Source organism: Peromyscus eremicus, chromosome 6 (genome assembly GCF_949786415.1).
Source record: "Peromyscus eremicus chromosome 6, PerEre_H2_v1, whole genome shotgun sequence".
NCBI classification, from domain to species: Eukaryota; Metazoa; Chordata; class Mammalia; order Rodentia; family Cricetidae; genus Peromyscus; species Peromyscus eremicus.
This window is the reverse complement of record NC_081421.1, coordinates 117,146,402-117,159,239: the sequence shown is the minus strand read 5'-3', so window position 1 is coordinate 117,159,239 and position 12,838 is coordinate 117,146,402. Positions and strand designations below refer to the sequence as shown.

Here is a 12,838-nt window from a genome sequence, read left to right as displayed (position 1 = left end):
TCACAGGCTACCTCTCCTTGTAGCAGCTCTCAGTACTGATATCTTACAAATGGTGGACAAAAATAAAGTGACTCGCCCTCTTCACATGGTTAGCAAAGGTGGAGTTAGTATAATTACTCATATCTGTGGACTCTAAACTATATAGTGACCCCTGTGAGAACCAACTTTTTTCTAGAAAATTCCATGACTGTCTTAACTGGAAATAATTCCATGCCCACCCCATCCATTTTTTTTCAAGTGATATTTCTGAGAAAATGATCTATGATAATGGAAACAATTTGAAAATTGCTTTTTCTATTTGCTTCCAGGAAGGAGACGAGTAATTGATGAGAGCATCCGGAACACTGTCAGGAATGCAGAGCCAGGGCCATCTGACTGCAAGGAGAGCTAAGCCTCTAATGGAGAGGCATTTAATTAAGACCTGTGTCTGAGGCTTAGCTGGTGAACACATCCATTTCTACAGCTGGCACCCACCAGACTTGCTGCTGGGTGTTTGGGAGGAGAGGCGGCAGGGAGTGGAGGGTCCAAAAACTCGATAGCTTTGTGCGTGGATGTGGATGTTGATGTTAAAGTGGTAAGGCAAGTTGGAAAAATGAAAGGAAATAAGAAACAGCATACAGGGCAAGTCTGGGTAAAAAGGCAGGAACCTCTCCTGCTGCTCTCATTTTGGATGCCAAGGATTGCCTAAAAATCACTGCATGAGACGTCACCAGTTCCTCTGAGGAGAATAGAGAAGGACTAGCCAACATCAAAAATAGCTCTTCTTTCATTAATGAACATGAGGAATGGGAGGCCATCTCAAATCTTGGGGATGTAGTCAGATGGGGCAAGCTCTTATTCATTTAACGCATACAAAAGTTCAGGGTGTCTGGATTGAATCCTGCTGTCGAGGATGGGAGACTCTTAGAGATGCACTCCCAAAATCTTTGATCCAACCTTTGGGAAACATCGGCAAAACAAGTATCAATGAGGCACTGGGGGAGTGTAGCTCAGTTGGTAGGCTGCCCTAGGTTTCATTCCCATCACCATATAAAGTGGCCATGGTGGTGCACATCTGCCACCATAGCATTTGGAAAGTGGAAGCCGTAGGATCAGAAGTTTAAGGTCATTCTAGGCTGGTTAGGCAGGTCAAACTCAGCCTGAGATACATGAGATAATGCTAAAGAAACATTCATGTGACAAAGAGGCTTCCAGTAAGAAACATGACAGATCAGAGCTCAGGGTTCTTCAAAAGAACGCAATGGTGGCAGAGAAGAAGCTGTTGTGTTGTTACAATCACTTTGGGATCAGCCCAGGCCCCAGTTCCACCTTGCCACTTACAGCTTGGTGGCTTGTGACAGGTGGTTGGATGTCATTGAGCTTCAGTGTCTCCATTTGCACCAATGGGGATAACCACCAGCACCCTATGGGGTCGCTGGTGACTCTGCAAGCTCCAGCTTTGTTTCAGGTGGAAATAGTGCCCATGGCAGGCAGTGGGATGTAGCTGCAGCAGAGGAAATGTTGGTTAAGTGTATTCACTTGGGAAGGAGAACACTTTTGACACCAGTGTGTCTTGATCCTCAGGAATTCTACCTAGAAGAAGGGACTCGGCTGCTTCAGCCCTTGTGACAGCATGGGTGGTGGCTGCCCAGGACCAAAAGTCTCTGAGCTTATTAATCATCTCTATTTCATGGGAGCACTCTATACCGCCTACTCCTTAGCCCCATCTCCTGCCATTGCGTATCCAAGCTGTAGGAACTTAGCTTGTGAGAACACAGGGAGTCTAGCAGACATGCAGCTGTCATGTGACACTCGGACTTGTACTCCCATAAACCAGCTCCAATATCGCGTCCGTTCTCATGCTACTTCCTCTCTGCTTCTGATACTCTGAACTCACTGTGGATCAGATGCCTTCTTTGCTTGTAGACCTCGCATCTTTCTCAAACTGCCCCTTTCTTCACACTCCCTGACTGCCAACCTCTTCACCTGACTTACATATTTCTTCCAGTCATCCTTCAAGTCTTCAGTCTTACCTCCTCCAGGTAATCTGTCTTAGCCCTTCAAACATGGAGTAGGTGGCTCCTCTGATGTATTCTCAAGATACTTGATATTGCCTCGGAATCTTTATCAAATAGTATTGCAAGTGCCTCTTTTTGTGTGATTCATTCCAAAGCAATAAACTATGAAAGCAGGAGAAAGTTCTATCTTGGTCACCATGGCAACTCCAGCACTCAGCACACTGCCTGGATCTTAAATAGGAACTTGATAAATCTGTCATGAATGAATGGATCGTGCTACTAACCACCTCCTCTGCTTGCATGATGACACAGACTAGTTAATGAAAATATACGAAAGATGCCAATAAAGGAAGAGTGGGTTCAGTTCTGATGCCATCAAAAAAGTCCCCTTCCTGAGAAAACAGGAACAGGAAGGGAGGCCTTCTGATGACCACAACCTAAGATCACAGGCACAGCTGGCCAGAAAAGAGAGGTCCATGGCTGGTGAGATGGCTCAGCAAGTAAAGATGCCTGCCACAATGTACGGTGGCCTCCAGGAATTACATGGTAAAAAGGAGAGAACCAACGTCTATAAGTTGCCCTCTGACCATCACACACATAGTAGCATGCCCATCTACACACACACATACACACACACACACACACACACACGCACGCACGCACGCACGCACGCGCGCACGCACGCACGCACGCACAATAAGTGAATGAATAAGAGTGATAATGTGTGTGTGTGCTTGAAGGAGAGGGAGGGAAGAGAAGGGAAGGGAATCCCAGAAAGACAAAATGGAGTGTAGAGAATAGAGAGAGAAGCCATGATACAAAGCGTTTGTATTGCTAATAAGACAGATCCTCTCTGGGCCAGTGATCACTCAAAGCACATGAGAGAGAGGTCAGAGCTCTTGAGTAGGATCCTAAGCCAGGTGTCAGAGAGCATGCATATGATCTCAGCTAAGAAAAGATGATCATTGATTCAAGTCCAGCTGGGGTTACACAGCAAGCTTTTGTCTCATAAAACTGGACACCCGAGCAAGCTTGAGTAGGCGAGTTTACTGAGGAATGAGTTAGACTCCAAAGGATCTAACCAAATGGTTAGATGCATTAGCTACTTGTCTATAGCTGTGATAAAATGTCATGACTAAGAAAACTTATAGAAGGAAGAGTTCATTTGGGTCTATGGTCCCAGGGGCTTAGAATCCATGATGGCAAGCAAAAGCATGGTAACAGGAGGAGGAAACTCACAGCTTGAACAGCAAGCATGAAACAGAGAAAGTGAATTCAAAATGGCATGAGTCCTTAAACTCCTAAAGCTTCCTCGAGCAAGGTCACACCTCCATAGACTCCCCAGCCAGCACCAGCAACTGGGAACCAAATAGTCAAGTGCCCAAGATTATGGGGGACATCTCATTCAAATAACCACAGCATTTGAATCTGAAGCAGGAACATCAAGGCAAGCATGGAATACCCAAAGAGTCAGTAGATAATGGCCTGTACAAGAATTGAGACTATCCTCCCCCGGTTCTGTAGCCAAAGAATAGGATGTCAGTTTCAGAACCTCATGGTGTACAACGCAGGTAGAGCTCTACAGCCGTGACAAATGTTTAGTGTGTACAAATGGCATCATTTGGAGAGGATGGGCTTTGATTCAGGCAGCCCTGGTGGAGTCTTTGTTCAGCTACCGTTGACTCCAAATGGATATAAATTTATCCATTTCTACAATTAGAATAATTATTATGTCTCCTCTTAGAGCATAAAGCACCCAAGAACGTGCCTGGCAAACATGTGCTCAATAAATGTTGCTTATAATTATCACTGATAAATAATATTCACTTGCCCAATTTTGCATGAAAGGATCCTAATGGATAGAGATAAATACTTGGGGTACAACACTCCAAACCAGAGCCCAAGTGCAGAAGTTCAAGGAGCATCTGGTCAGAGAGGGCCTACTTCCAACCATCCCCTCTCAGGTACAATGGCCTGATTGGAATTTCCATCATTACTGATACCCATACCTCGGGTGGTCCTTCCTCACACTTGTGTGACTTAAGAAGCCAAGTCATGAATGGAGTGTGCGTGTCCTACAGTAATACTCTGAACAAACCATGAACAGGCTCTGCACAAGATGACTCTCCTTTCCTCTATGTCTTGCAATATATAGGGATTTAGATTTTTCAACTGCCTGCAAATAATGTTAGCAAGATCTCTGAGATTTTAAAGGACTCTTCTGAATGTTCACATCTACAATGAGTTCATAAATGTTATCGTTGCTGACTGCACTAAAGTGGGTTTGATTGTCTTAGGGCTTCTTATCCTCAAGTCTGTTAAACTCCTGGGGACCCGGTAGATGCATTTTAGGCAGAACTATGTATTTCAAGAAGTTGTAACTAAACCTTTATGTATTTGTGAGAGCAGGTGTGGATTTTTCTACAGCACACACATGGATTTCATTCCATTATGGAAGAGCTGATGACTCACAACAGGTTAGCTGTGTAACTGGGGCTCAAACAGTTAAGATGACTTTGCTCAGCTTGGGTTCTGGAGTCTGATCACCAGCCCTGAGACAGCATGAAAGAGATGGTTTGTCATTCTGCACACATGGCCTCCTGGAAGCAGGGAAGCATTGGTGTAGGGATAAGAACACATGAGCCTTAGAGTCAGATGGCCTGTACCAACTACCAGCTACAGGGACCTGGGCAAGTATTTGTTTTATTCACTCCTTCCCTTTTCCATCTATAAAATGGGATAATGACAGCATCTCTTATGTATAATTGTGAGGATGCAAGTGACTACTCAGAACAATTACTGGCATGTAGTAATCAGTGAATGTCAGCTAGCACCATTATCTGGCAGCCCGTTTGACTGGAAGTAATAGCTGCAATGTTTTGATATCAGTTCCGTTACTGTGCAGCTCTGTTCTTTTTTGATAAAGACAACAATGAGAATCATGTCACATAGGTACACACCAATTTGAGCTGTTCATATCTCCAGATAAAATAAATCCTCATCAATATAAATTGAATTTTGAATGAATCCTGATTGGATAGACACACTGGAGGATGTTTACATGAAGTGAATATTTTCCTTCACCCACGCACTGCGCATTCTCCACTGTACACATTTCCCTATGCATTTCTTTAATCTTAACATTTACATATTAGTACTGACATGTACCAGACACCCAGTGAACTCTCCCTACTTTCTAAATTTGGAACAAGGTGAAAATTGATTCATTTCTCTAGCTACACAACTAAGAAAACTTCAAGTTTCTGTGATTTTAAATGCCAAACAATACCAATCCTCTCTCCCTAGAATGCCCCGTCTTTATAAGTCACTATTCTGTCCCCTCCAGTCCTCTCCCTAAAACACAGCTCTTCTCTTTGAACTCACAGGGCACTGTAGTAAACAAGCATAACATTGAGCTCACACTCACCCTTCCTCACTCACGTCTGCACACATCTTAGTTTTCCCCAATGCTAGCATCTTGAAGGTCTGTCAAGATCATCTCTATGTCTGGCACAGCCCTCAACAGTATCTTATACAATGTCATGAATGACTTGTCCAAGAAATGAGATTCATCATTTTGCAGACTATTTAGGAAATTTAGGTCATTTTTAGTTCAATACGGGAAAATTTGTTTTCACTTACTTCTCAGAAACTTTAACTACACAGCTTTAAGCTCTTCTCAAGTTACAAGGGTAGGTAGAGGTAGGGGAAGAGCTCACCACATGCACCTATGTTTTCCTTGTAGGATTCTTAGTGGGGATTGGAGAGATGCTGAGCAGTGATGAGCACTGGCTGCTCTTAAAAGACCAAGCTTTGGTTCCCAGCACCCACATGGTGGCTCACAGCTGTCTGTAACTCTAATTTCAGGGAATCTGATGCCCTTTTCTGACTTCTGCAAGCACCAGGCACACAGGTGGTGCACATAAATACATGCAAACAAACAAATAAACAGAAGAGTCATATACACAAAGAAAAATAATTTAAAAAAAAATAAGAATTCTTACAGGGGAAAAATTGAGGTTGGCTTATGGAACTTAGGAGTTTGAATCATTTTCAGACAATAAAGTACAAAAGACCCTTGTGTAGCCACACAGGAACCCTCTCTTATTAGATGTTATCTGAAGTTATAATAGTCCAGCACTTTCATAACAACAGACCCCTCTAATACACACACTCATTCTTTTTCACAGAGTCCTATTTTAGAAGCTCCGTTCAGCTTTCTTCAGTCTTCTACATTTTATTACACTCTGTCATACTTCCGTCACTGAAATTCTTTATTCTGTTGGCAAAGGAAGACACTTTGAGGTCTTCCAACTCTTTCCAATATCCAAAAATAAAGGTAGTGTGCATGTCTGTTTACATCTTCACAGGAATAGGTTTAATGACAGGAACACTACTGAGAAAATGTTAGGTAAACCAGGAAGAGATTTTCATCACTTTAATCAACTAGAGTTTTCTCTCGAGTCTTAGAACTAATATAAGGACCATCTCCACCTTTCACAAGAGAGATTTTAAAAATTCTTAGCTATTTTGCATCTAGATATCATAATTCAGTTATACTGTGGTGCATAAGAATTATGGATTAGAAAATCAATCTCTAGCTACCTCTCCTTTCTTTCCTCCTTCCCTTCCCACTTCCCCTCTTCCTCTTCTCATTCCTCCTTCTCTATCCCTCCCTTCCTCTCTGTCTCCTTCTCTCCTTGAAATCTTCCAAGGAGAATCTTCAAATTCTCTATCCAGTTTTCTCCTTCCTTGAATGTTTTCTTGGGTATTTATGAATATAAAATCTTCAAGGAGGGGAAAGAATGCTGGCCTGATATGAGAAAAACAAACTCTCTTATTAACCAAGTTAGTGCCACCTTTGTAGATCTTAATACATACTAATGATCAGAACAATAATAACAAGTGACACTCTTAGAAGCAGCCAGTGTGGTGGTGGTGGTGGTGGTGGTGGTGGTGGTGGTGGTGTGTGTGTGTGTGTGTGTGTGTGTGTGTGTGTGTTTGCTCTATGGTTGTTTTGTCTTGTTGCATGGAATCTACTAAATATATGATAAGACTGTACTGCTTGATGCTGAAGAGTGATTTAATGCTCATGAGGGAGACGTGCTGTCTGTTCAAATCTGACCCTAAATGATGCTTCAAGTAGACACTTCAAGAGAAGAATAAAACCTCATTGTATACTCACGGTGAAAAGAAAGGGTAACTAACCTGTGACCTCATTACAACTCCAACTGCGGGTACTCAGTTATTTTCATTCTTTTTTTTCTCTTCATGAAAAATGAGAAGAGAAATGCTAATTTCCCTGCCAACCTCTTCACCAAAAACCTCAGGGTAGGAAACCTGGAAGAAGGCACCCAGGAACTCCTAGAATAGGGGTGGGAAACATCACAATACAGAGCTGATAGCGGCATCTGAAACATCCTGGAAGGAGATGTACTGAACACATCTGTATGCAGTGTATACAGCAAAAGCACCTGCTTCCCGGTGACAAGGCCTGAAGATGAACTTAAGAACAATAGCCATGCATTAAGGGCTTGCTATATGTCAGGAAATTTGTTTGTAGGATTTCCTCTAATTCTCCACTAAAGCCCTATGAAGTGCATATCATAGTCCATTATTGAATAGGGGAGATACCAGGGTAATCAGGTAACCTTCTCAGGATACATTGTTAGGGAATAGAAAGGCAAAGTGAGAGCTATGTGCCACCAAACGACATGTTTTTTAACCCTTTATCACAGTCCCTTCAATTTGCTTGACAATTCCCTCTGGAGTCATACTCATGAGTGAGAGGAAGAACAGACTGATCCTGACAGAGGGGGGAACTTGGCCACACTACCAGACACTCAGTTACATAGCACTTTATCATCTAATTTTCCACCCACTGGGGCTGACATCATCTTTCCTATTCCTCCCAACAACTCTGTGAGCTGGCAGAAAAGAGTCAGTAGTTTAAAATAAATGGGCTCACGGATGGGAAAGAGCTGCCCAAGTCACGTGGGACAGACTCACGGATGGGAAAGGAGCTGCCCAAGTCACACGGGACAGACTCACAGATAGGAAAGGAGCTGCCCAAGTCACACGGGACAGACTCACGGATGGGAAAGGAGCTGCCCAAGTCACACGGGACAGACTCACGGATGGGAAAGGAGCTGCCCAAGTCACACGGGACAGACTGGGACTGAGACGTAAGCAGAAACTTACCAATCTCAAGATGTGTCCCTTCCCACACCATCCCTTTTAACTGTTGGGGGTTCTGAACTTCATTGGATTCTGTGTTGACATGGGTGTATTTGCGCATGAGGAGAACTGAAAGGTAGCTCTCTCTGTAGCAGATGAAGGGCTGGCTGTGCCTTCAGCAACAGGCACTGACCATTTGAGGGGAGTGTTGACTTTGACCTGGGTCGGAATCATTGAAAGCAGGAATGATGAGAGCCACTTAACACTATCTCACCAGGGACTGGCTTTAGTCTACATGTAAGAGAAAGAAAATACCTGTCCTAGAAGAAATAGGAAGAAAGTGGGAGGAACCAGAAGTCACTGTCACAGTCCTCTGGTCTCTGAGAGGCCTCTGTGAAGGGACAGGTGAGTCCCACCTTCTAGAAAGAAAGCAGATGCTCAGTGAAGCGAAAGCACACAGCTGGTGATATACAGAAGCAATCATGGGATACAAGCTGCCTGGTTCTCTTCACTGCAGCTGTCTCCCAGACTTACAAACATGGGTATGAAATTCTTATGGCGGCGGCACTTTCTCTGCTACTATATACCCACCTTGTTGATTTCTCTCGTTAGGTTTCATTCTGTTTCTTTAAAAATATTTTTAGATTTATTTATTTTTATTTTGTGCATATGAATGTTTTGCCTGCATGTGTGTATGCTCACCACATGTGTGCCTGATACAGAGGTCAGAAGGCATGGGATCCCCTAAACTGGAGTTACAGAGAGTTGTGAGTCACCATGTGGGTGCTGGGAACTGAACCCAGGTCCTCTGTAAGAATAACACATGCTCTTAACCGCTGAGCCACCTTTCCAGCCCCATCATTCTAAGTTTCTTACAACTCCAGATAAAGGTTGTCGACTTATTTCCATTCACTCCACATGTTCATAGAGCTCTAGTGACTTAGCTTCATGGAGGTGGAAAGCAAGGTGACATGCTTAGAGACACAAGGGTGTCCAATGCAGACATTGTTCCACCCTTATAGAAATGTTATGCTAGAACGTTCTTCTCCTGTGAAGAATCAAATAGTCAATACTCCAGGCTTTCTAGGCTGTGTTTCAAAGATTCAGTTCTGTCATTATTGCACAAGAGAAACTAAACACAATATATACATCAATGGGTACATCTGTGTGCCAATAAAACCTTATTTATAAAAACAGTCAGTGGGCTAGATTTAGCCCACAAGAGTTCCCCACAACTTGAAACAAGTAAGTTGTCACACAGTGTTTTAATTACTCTAACTGAAACAGTAGAGTGAGCTCTGGGGACATGTTGTAGGGACACCAAAGCCAGGTTAAGGGAGGCTTCCAGAAGAAACGGGCATTCCAAAGCAGTGTGGAGGATGGTTGGAACCAGGCTGATGCAAGTGTCCACCCTCTTCCACAGATGATACTCTCCTTAACCATGTCCCTTGTGAGCACTTCCTTGCCCTGCATTTGCTTGACTTGTCTCCTTTTATCAACAATTCCAAGCCCCTCCCTTTGCTCACACAACAAGTGCATCAAGTTTTCCCTCAGTCTATCACATTCTAGATTCCTCCCAGTCTACCAGAAGACTTCTCAGATCTGCTCAGAGAGAAAGCTGTCCTTAAACAGATACATCTTATAGAATGCAAGTCATCCTTCCAAACATAAATAAGCCAGCAGCTTGACTAGAAGACTGCACTGCCACCAATGGAGGCAGTAGCTGCCAGAGGCTGAAAAACTTCAACTTTATCTTTATCCCTTCAGTGTTTTCACAGATGAATTTGCAAGGAAAATAAACTACAGCTCAAAGCAAAAAGTATACACCAATAGGAAGGTATCAGTAATGAGTGGCAGACACAACAGCAAAGTCTAACCTGCAAATATAGGTACTAGTAGAATTAGATGCAATGTGCAAAATAACAGTTTAATATTTTGACAGAAATAGATGGTTGAACATTGAGAAAGTAAAGCAAATATTAAAAACTTAATTTGGAAGAAATAAAACTAGGGATCTGAAGGAGACGATTGAACAGGTGAAGTGCTTCTCACACAAGCATGATGACTGGAGTCAGACCTCCTCCACTTACACACACACACACACACACACACACACACACACACACACACACACACACACAGGTCCACATGCATGCATGCACACTACACACAGACATATGGGAAAAAGAAAGATTCTAGCAATTAATAATCAGATAAGAATCTGTTGATCACAGTTCAAGAAAGAATTGGGTACTTTGGAGAGACAGAATAAGTAACAGATTAATTCTCTACAAGGAACTAGAGAATGGAAAAAGCCAAATAAGGAATCAAGTGCTGGGACTAGAAAATGGCTCCGTGGATAAGAGCTCTTGCAGCTTTGCTGAGGAGCTGAATTCGTTCGCCAGCACCCGTGCCTAGCTGGCCATTGCCACCTGTCACCTTCAGCTCCGAGGGGATCAAAGCCTCTGTCCTCTGAAGGCAGTGCACCCATGTGCACACACAAATACACACAATTAAAAATAAAAATGCAGCATATCTAAGAGTAATCAAGTGCTAATGCAGACACACACAGGAGCTGGAATACATGATAGATGCAAGGCATGTGGAGGGCATGAGAAAGGCAGGATGAGAAAGAAGCTCTCTTCAGAAACACCAGAACTACAGTTTTCTAGAATTTCTGGGTGAACGGACACAAAGTCAGTCCACTTCCAAGCAATGAGTTCTTCCCTGTTTACTCTACTTGGTCAAGTTTAAAAAAAAAAAAAAAAGCAATTTCTACTGTCTTGGCAGATCCTTAGGCCGTGAAAGAGTATGGTATTTCCATGCTATTATGAAATGCGGCTGCAAAATCAAGTGGTATCATGAGAAGCTTCCTGTCCTGTTTGCATTTTCCTCGTCCACCCAACTTCTAGATTTCTTTCCATACCACCACTTTATTGGTTTTAGTAAAGTGAAAAAAAATGGGAAAAAAGGACATATCAGAGTCTAGGAATTGGGGCCAAGCTGGGATCCCCAGAAAACCCCAACAGCTGGTTACACTGTTTGACCGTGAAGCGACTGTATAAGGACAGTTGTTGACAGCCAGCACAGCACAGCAGAGTCGGTGACACCAGAAAAGGAAGTTTATTAACGTGTCTTTCCAGACCTTGAAATAAAATTGGATTTAGCAAATGTCACCCAAATACAGGTGTCCTTCAGCTTACTCACAAGAAGGTAAGACTAGGCTTGGCTAAAACTTAAGGATCATTTACTAAAATGTCATCACCACCATGCTACATATACAACAAAGAGAAAAAGGCAGGAATTATTCTCTAGCCTAATCAACAAAGCTGCTATTAGATCACATAAATGAAAATGATTTGCTTATGTCCTCCAAATGATTCAACAAATCCTGTACTTGAGTGCTCAATTGTGTAAGTTTTATAAAGTAAAAGAGGTAAATGATACTGATTTTTTCTTTTGAAATAAATGTCATGCCTTGAATACTTTTATTGCTTGCAGCTATTGGAATCCTTTTCTGAACACAATTATAACCTATAAAGCAAAGTGCAGAAATGGTAAGAAGAATGTTTCTTGGTTTAGTTGATTCTGACAGCTCCCTTGTAGAAAGCTGTCAATCTCCAGATGTCCCATCAGCGAGACCTCAGGGCACTGGCTTTAAATTTTAGAATGTACCTGCACTAACAATAAGCTTATTTAAAATATAGGCTCTGGGAGCTGGAAGAAATGACTCAATTCTTAAGTGCTTGCCACTTAAACATAAGGATCGGCGTTCGATCCCCCGGAACCCACATTTTAAAAAACTGGCCAAGGTGGCAAGCATCTGTGATCCCAGTACTGGTGAGGATTCCTGGGGCTTGCTGGCTAGCCAGCCTAACCAAATTAGTGAGTTCTAGCCCATTGAGAAACCTTACCTCAAAAAGTTAAAACAGAATCATTGAAGTAAATACCCAGTATGGACTTCTGACCTCCACACACAAACTCATATGCATACACACACCACAGACTCCTGACCCAGCTGAAGAGACTCTGATTCTGCAGGTTTGAGATGAGGCCCAGAATTCTGCCCTTTTACAAGTACCACGATAATGTGAGTTTTGTCGAAGAGTCCATAGAGCTCCTTAATCCTCTGTCTTAGGAGAAATAGACCCACAAGCCCTCCCTTTCCTACAAACTTGAAAATCTGAAGAACACCTGCTAGGCTAACCCATAGAAGTGACCTGACCTTCCAGGCTCTTGCTTGGGTTGGGTCTCCAAGATGACTCTGATCTGAATCCATAATCAAGGAGAGGGACAGAACAGTCATCATGATTCCCAGGCATAAAGTGAACTGTGACTTAGCCTGACAGCTAGACATGGATTCAAAGCATGCAAAGAAACTCTTTGCAGATGTTTATATATCTGTCTACTCTTTCCCTCTCTCAAGGGGGGCAGCTCACCTTGCCGTAGTCTCCATGGTAATGGGCCATTTTCCCTCAGCCTTCAACTCCAATCTCAGTTTCAAGAATGAGAAAGAGTGGTGTGAGCTGAAGTGAGGTTGGTAAAGTTTTTTATTTATCCCCAAAGAGTAGACGGTCAATATTGACCTGATTGCACAGTAGACAGGGAGACACCATGGCCTTTTTAAAGCAGAGCGCCTTGCTGAGTGGTCAGAGCTAGGGGTG

At 42.9% G+C, this 12,838-nt stretch overlaps 1 protein-coding gene across 1 annotated transcript in view; it reads right to left on the bottom strand.

Moving 5' to 3' along the window:
- LOC131913651 (uricase) overlaps positions 1–12,838 on the bottom strand; it is a 120,204-nt gene that overhangs the window by 23,540 nt on the left and 83,826 nt on the right. The window lies entirely within an intron of this gene.